Below are 7,223 nucleotides of genomic sequence, written 5' to 3'. Positions count from 1 at the left end.
TTGGAGGTGTGGTTAGTGAACAGAAAACACGAAGTCTGCATGTGACTGGCCAAACACGCACGCACGCACCTGCATACGTGACAAAACTAAAGCATGCAAGATCTCTCATGCAATAGAGCAACGACTGGAATATTTCGCTGGAGTGGTAATATCAACATCCAGTCCAGCGACGAACACGATCCTTCCTGCGTGCTGGTCCAAAAAGAAGATAATATCATTTGGCGCAAGATCCTCTAGTGGATGCGTCGTGAACACGGCAGAGGCTTCATGGTGGCCTTGCCCGTATGCCATGGAAACTTGATGAACATTGGCAGCTTGTCTCATCCATGGCCCATCATCAAGACGGAGAGATAGAGAGAGAAAGTAGTACTTCCATGCAACAGTGCACAGTGAGTCGGTCACATGCTTTGTTTTGTCAGATGGACAATGTCACAAGCAAGCAAGACGAGGGAGACAGCGTCGCCGTCGCCGTCGTTGTCCTAACAACGAGACCGGCCATGCAAGCAGTAACCTGTGTGTCTGCATGAGAGTACGTGCCAAGTGGATAGCCGAATCATTCTTCAATTGATTTTGGCCCCGCGTGAATCCTTTGTACGGATAGGATGTGGGTAGACCAGTGGATACGATACCACCCCAGGTCTCGTTCGCCGCCTTTTTTTTTCTTTTTGCTGGGTCCTGGGTTTTAATTAGAACTGGCAGATTTACCATGTACTCCTTCCTTTCCGGTTTATAAGGCTCAATTCAAAAATCTCACCAATCAAGATAGATGGTGAGTGGTGGAATATTTTTTGTAGTTTGCAAAAGAACCCAATTAATGTCCTTGTTTTTTCCTCAAAAATTATGTTTAGCAATGCATTAATTGCAATGCATGCATGTATAAAATACATGCATTGGTCAATTTTTCTCTTAACACTTGCATGCAATGATTTAATGTACCTTGTAACCTGAACTTGTGATGGGGAACAACCAAATTGAGCCTTATAAAATGGAAAAACTAAAATTTTGAAATAAGCCCTATAAACCAGAAAGGAGGGAGTAATTAGTGACTTCACGGATATAACCCCAATATAAAACTGATTTTAGATTTACATCAGATCCCGATCAAACGGATGGCAATTCATGCTTACAGCAATCCAAGCAAAGCCGTAGCCAGGTTGGGAGCACGTTCGGGGCCAACTGCCTAGCTCCAGTAGTTAATAGTGCAAATAATGTTTTAATTGCTACAGAGAATAAACAGATTAGCTGCCATGCCTCAAGCCATGGCCCTGGTAGCCTGGGGCCTGGCTACGCCCCTGAATCGAAGAAGAAATTCATGCCTACAGTGTTGGAAATATGAGCAATTTTCCGAATGATTTTATTAACAGAAATACTAGATAAAGCATGACAAGTATAGTACTGATAAATCAAGCCATGCGATTTGACAAAGAGAAGGTAAACAACATCTTCATATATGAACTGAAACTAAACATATCTAGAGCAGACAATATAGCAAGTTGCATATATGAAATAGAGTCTAACATATCTAGGGCAAATACTAGAACAAGGAACTGTAGCAGGACCTCTAATAGAAAGGAGAAGAACACGTACGGGACAGCAGCAGCAGAAGCGCTGGACTTGGGGTCGGTGTCCTCGCCTGCCATGTCGCCGAGGAGGTCGTGGATGTCGGGGAAGAAGTCGTCGGCGACCGAATCGTTCGTGATGAAGCAGCTAGTAGTCGCGCTGAGCGCTCCCCAAAAACTTTATCACCCTTCTCCCGTACATGACTCAAAAAGGTGCGGTTTCGGAGGCCTACTGTCCCGACGTGCGGTACACGCCGCAAGCCGGGATGAGGAAGACAACAGCAACTTAGAGAGATGGAACCGATGGCGAGGGAAGGAGTAGTTCTAGTGCGTCTCTCTGGGAGGAGCGACCTCCCTTTTATAGGCGCAAGAGAAGGGGGCGAGAGGGCAGCGACGGGAGGTGAAACGAAAAGACGGAGATGAAGCGAACAACCAGCAACCGAAGGGCTGCACCGTTCGCATTCGAACTCTACTTTCGCAAAAATCTTTTCAGCTTTCGTGTGACCTTTCGTATACCCGTAGTGCGTGGCAAAAATTTAGACATCGGCTCGGCTCATTCCCGCAACCCGCGACGTGACGAGGCGGGCAGCAAAGGAGGAGCGCGCGTGGATGTCCCTCTTGTTCTCATGCTCATACAAGTGGGGAAAGAACCTCCCTTACAAAAAGGTCCAACTCCCTCTAAACTAGCAATGTGGGACTAACCTTTATTTCCACCTCTTGCCTTGCACGAATGGGCTGCGTGGGCCTCTAGGATTTATTAAGAATTTCTGAAACTGCTATTGGACTAGGCCCAAAATAGATAAAATTTCAGCATACAGCAATCCAAGAAGACCACATCATGTCTTCTCATCCAAGAACAAAATTTCAACCAAGTTCCAGATATAATGCATTCAACAAAGGAGCGTGAATCACCATTGTCAGGTACCCATAACCGGAACTTCGGAAAAACACGGCTAACTTCATCAGTGGCAATCAAGGAAACAGATTTCTGGATAATGACCGACCTTAATTAATTTTTGCATCCAACATGATGCAATGCTATCGTCATGGGTGCCTCATATATAGTGGAGTAGTTATATATACAACGTATATACAATGGTCCATCCGTCCATCATAACGGCCTCAATCATACGGTAAGTCTTGTACGTATCCTGTAGTAGCAGCTTGTATGCATGTATATAATGTACTAGTATACATACGCGTATACGTTACGCACATGCGCATCCTTTGTTCACCACTAGATATGTTCCTACTCTGAATTTCTAATAAACTCACACGACGACGGGGCCTGTTCGGTGCGGAGGTCGATGACCCTTTGTCGTGCGCCCTAGCTCGAGGGTCAAAGAAGGCTCCACATGGATGCATCATTCATAAGAGGCGCCAAAATGCATGGATGCATGCATGGACCACGTCTGTCGAAAGATCTGAACGATGGATCTGCATGGTGTTATTATTTGCAGGTTTTGCGTACTGTACCTTACCCGCTGTCACGGCCCAACACCCGGGCCGCACGTCGCACCCGTGAACCGTGAATAGTTTGCTAATTTGCCTTTTGCGTCACAGGTGCAAGTGGCCCTATACCGGCTACCTAATTTGTCCTTGATTACAAATTAATTAACTCCTCTTGTGCTTGCATGACTTGTGAGGAAAAAGAAGGGAAGGGCGATATAGATAGTTGGTGCATTTCACGAAAATGCTTTTGGAGGCCGAGCTTCAAAAATACAAAGATAGATGAAGGCATAATGAGCAAGTGTATAAATTTTCAGGACAAAATACGTCGAAATAAGGGCTGTGCGAAAATACCAAATCTGAGGCATTTTAACACATGATACTATTTATCCTCTCAGACTATGAATTTGTCTTTTTTGTATAGGTCACATTTCAACGAGTTTCATCCTGAAATTTTGCGCACATACGCCTCACATCCTAGTTTACTTGTACAAGAAATTTCAGATCTTTTAAAACCAAATTTTTCGATTTTTTCAAAAATTCGGCCTTCATGGAGGCCGAGAGCCAAAACGCCATCTCGTGTATTTGACCAACACAGACTTCTATTTTTTTTCCTTTGCTCCAACTCTAAAAAAATGTCCATTTCAAAATGGAGACTAGATGAATGCCAGTTACTCTATATATAGAAAGAAGTTTGTCGAAAAAAGGTAGATTTTGTATGTAAGTTGGAAGACACTATTGATATAGCTAAGCACTGGTGTGTTATTGTCTGCTTTTGCAATCATGTTCGTAAGAGTTAGACAATTTTCACATATGGCCTTGGTCTTCTCGGGAAAGGAAAAAAAACACAAAGCGTTTAATTGATCAATTAAACGGAAGAAAGAGCCAAGTGTCATACTATTTTCATCTGTCCATCAGTCTACTCGGACATGCATGCAAAAAACAAAGTGAAAGAAGAAAGAAAGCAGTCGAAATATTCTGTTCTTCCGGGAGTCCAATGCATGCATGCACGAACGGTAGCTGTCCATCCGCGTGGAGTGGGCAGGCTAGGAAAGATGATCTTTGTCATGCCAAATTGCCAATTGACCCACTCCCAAATTGGTGGATTCAAATTAGCAGCAAAAATGAATGAAACTGCAAAAGAGAAATTGGAATTTGTTTGTGCGTTTATTTGGTGTTGGTCATGGGCTAGCAAGGTCAGTCAAGATCAGGGGCGTACCCATGTTGAGCCACCCGGGTGCACAGGACACCGGGTGCAGGAATTTTTCTTTGTAAATTTAATGCAAACTATAGTGAAGGACACCCCATTCTTAGATGAATATTGTGAGTGATTATATGATGGGACACCGGATCATTTTCTCTCTAGGTCCGCCCCTGGTCAAGATGGGTATTGCCATGAGAGGACGGCCAGCTGGAAAAAGTTACTACTACTACAGGACTCCTACTTGGAACAGCAAGGCACAACACAATGTGTACCTAGGCTGTTTCAGACGCAATGGATGTATTCGGGCGTGTACGAAGGTGTGGCCAATTCACCGACAAGAAAGCGAGGAACTCCCATGCATCCGTACGTGGAGCTCAAAGTATTATGAAATCACAAACTCGCATCCCTTCTTTCTAGACGGAGGATCTATGCGATGATCTTATACCCTCAATCCCAACCCCGGTGGTCTCGCCAACTTTGCCCAAGAGTGCCATCATTATGGGTCAAAACATATGCTAATCCTAACTAACCTGTAGCTACAGAAAGACATGCATGCATAGAAGGAAGCGAGACTCTATATAGATTAACCATCGACTGTCATCGTCGCCGAGATCGATTCGATCAGCTGAGAGCCTGAGACGGAGGCGAAGAAAGGCGCATGATTCGTGCTTGCGATCATCCGGCACCCATCATGTGCAGCGCAACCGAATCCACCGAGGATCACGCTCCTGCACAAGTACCATCCTGCCATGCCATGATCCTCACCATGAATGAATGAATGGATGAGAGGGGAAGGAGCGAGGCCAAAAAAGAAGAAATGAAGGGCCAAGGTGTGTGTAAGCCTTCGCTTCTCCCAATGTACGGGACGAATTGAAGGAGCGAGCACGATGGAGGAGCTGCATGCATGCCAATTGCCGTACCACAACAGTTGCTACCACTTCATTTCGTGGCTCCCTATAGATTCTCCGCGTAATAAGAGACAAACGGATGAGGGTTCGTCGTTGGACGAAGCGCAGGCGGATCAAATCAATCAAAGAAAGAAAAGAATTGAAGGCGCTTTTGCGCGGGAGGTGACGCTGCAGCAACATTTATGCTGCCTTGCCTGCAATCGAGGTTGATGCAGCCTTAAGCTGCTGCTGCCGGAGTAGTACCTTCTTCCTCTTGGATGGGCGACCGGCTCCGGCAATGGCCGAGGACTTGTGAACTGTTGCGTGGCATGCATGCATGCATGCATTGTGGTCTTTGCAGTAAACACACAAGTATCAGTAGATGACCCAGCAGGTAGCACTGACATGGTTGTTACTCCTACATACAAGAACAAAATTCAAACGGGAACGAGCGGCAGTTTGTTTGTCTGTCCACTACTGTCCCCCGATACAGACGGTGACCACGCACGCACAGCATGCGGTCCTCCAAACAAGCAGGCGAGCGAGGTGGTGCACACTGTGACACTGCATATTCAGGGTCACTGATTCAGAGATTCCTCGCGCGACCGCAAATGCACATCTGGATCCAACAAAAATCGTACTGTACCGCTCCAGCAGGCAAACCTTACCTACGAACAAGGAGAGCGACACCCGACAGCAAGAGGAAATAGCGGACGACTCCGTATATATACCGTCCAATTCATGGTTTAACCATCGATTTGCCGTCAAATCAGCCATCCATCTCGCCATCCATCCAAAGCATTTCGCGCCAAAAGCGTGCAGATGAGGTTGAGTGGAAATTTCGGTTCGTCCGTCTCTCCTCCTCCTTTTCTCACGCTCGTACTCATACTTGACTCGAGGGGCAAAGCGTCTCTCCGATACGTACTACTCGTCGATCATTGTACGCTGCTTGCTTTTCCGAAAGCAGCTGCATGCTGAGCTGAGCCTCTACTGTCCGTCGTCCCAGCGCTTTGAGCAAATTATTGAAGCCGGCCTGGTCGTGATGCAACAACAGCAGAGCTACGTATAGATAGAGATATGGACATGCTTTGCTTGTTTGGGATGGATGGGATGGGTTGGGATGAATTGGAAACAAGATAACGCTGAATCCCACGCGGTGAATTCCTGTCGGACTCATTTCCGGAGCTGGACACATACGCCACGGTGTCACGGGGCAGAAAGAAGACAAAGAAAATTCAGTAAAAGGCGGGATGCTTAATGCATAGTAAAAGGCAGTTTGTTTTGAATTTGTTGGTGGCGCCAAAGCGGTGATTTTTCTCGCTCAGGTGGAGAGGTGGGGAGGGTGGAGCACAAGTATCTCTCTCGCTGTCAAAGTTACTTTTCCTAGTACAGAGATGCAGTTGCAGACGGCTTTTCTCCCTTGAAGGCATTGATCAATACTCGACGGCAAAGGGCAAGGCGAACCGCCATCGGCTCGCGCGGCGGTGGCATGAACTCGCCGCGGCCTTCGAGCACTTGCGCGGCTTTGAACGCAAAAAAGAGCAGAATCAGTTGATGATAGATGCAGTTAAAGATACTGGATGCATCAGCACGGCATTCAGAGCTTTCATATCCTGCCCTTGCCTGTATGCCACGGAAATGCAATGAGCATGCGCTCCTTCCGACTGGTAAAATCGTAAAACGCACCACGGTCTGCCAAATTGCCAACTGCCTCGCCCTCAAATAAGTGAATTCGATAGCAGAGATGAATGAACGGCTGAACTTTTGTTTGCTGATTCATGAACTGCTGCAACAGGAACTAGTTTTCTTCTTCTTTTTTGAAACAAAAGTGGAAATCGTTTGTTTGGAGTAGGTCATGTGGCCAGCCAGGCCAGTCAAGAATGAGTATACAGAGGAGGGTGGCCCATCCTGGAAAGTTTACCGAGAATATACGGATCGGCTACTCCAGTCCAGGCCCACAGATCAGTATTGTGGAACTTAATACTTTGGTGTTGTTTTGCTTTTCGTTCGATCATGAAAAAAGCATTCGGTCCATCCACCTCTTTTGTTTATCCTCGAACGCGCTCATGCTTTTTTTTCTTCATGATTTTTTTTAGCCGGAGACTGAAACTACTATGCAGAAGC

Source organism: Triticum urartu, chromosome 6, assembly GCF_003073215.2.
Source record: "Triticum urartu cultivar G1812 chromosome 6, Tu2.1, whole genome shotgun sequence".
In the NCBI taxonomy this organism is placed as follows: Eukaryota; Viridiplantae; Streptophyta; class Magnoliopsida; order Poales; family Poaceae; genus Triticum; species Triticum urartu.
This window is presented reverse-complemented; position numbering follows the sequence as displayed.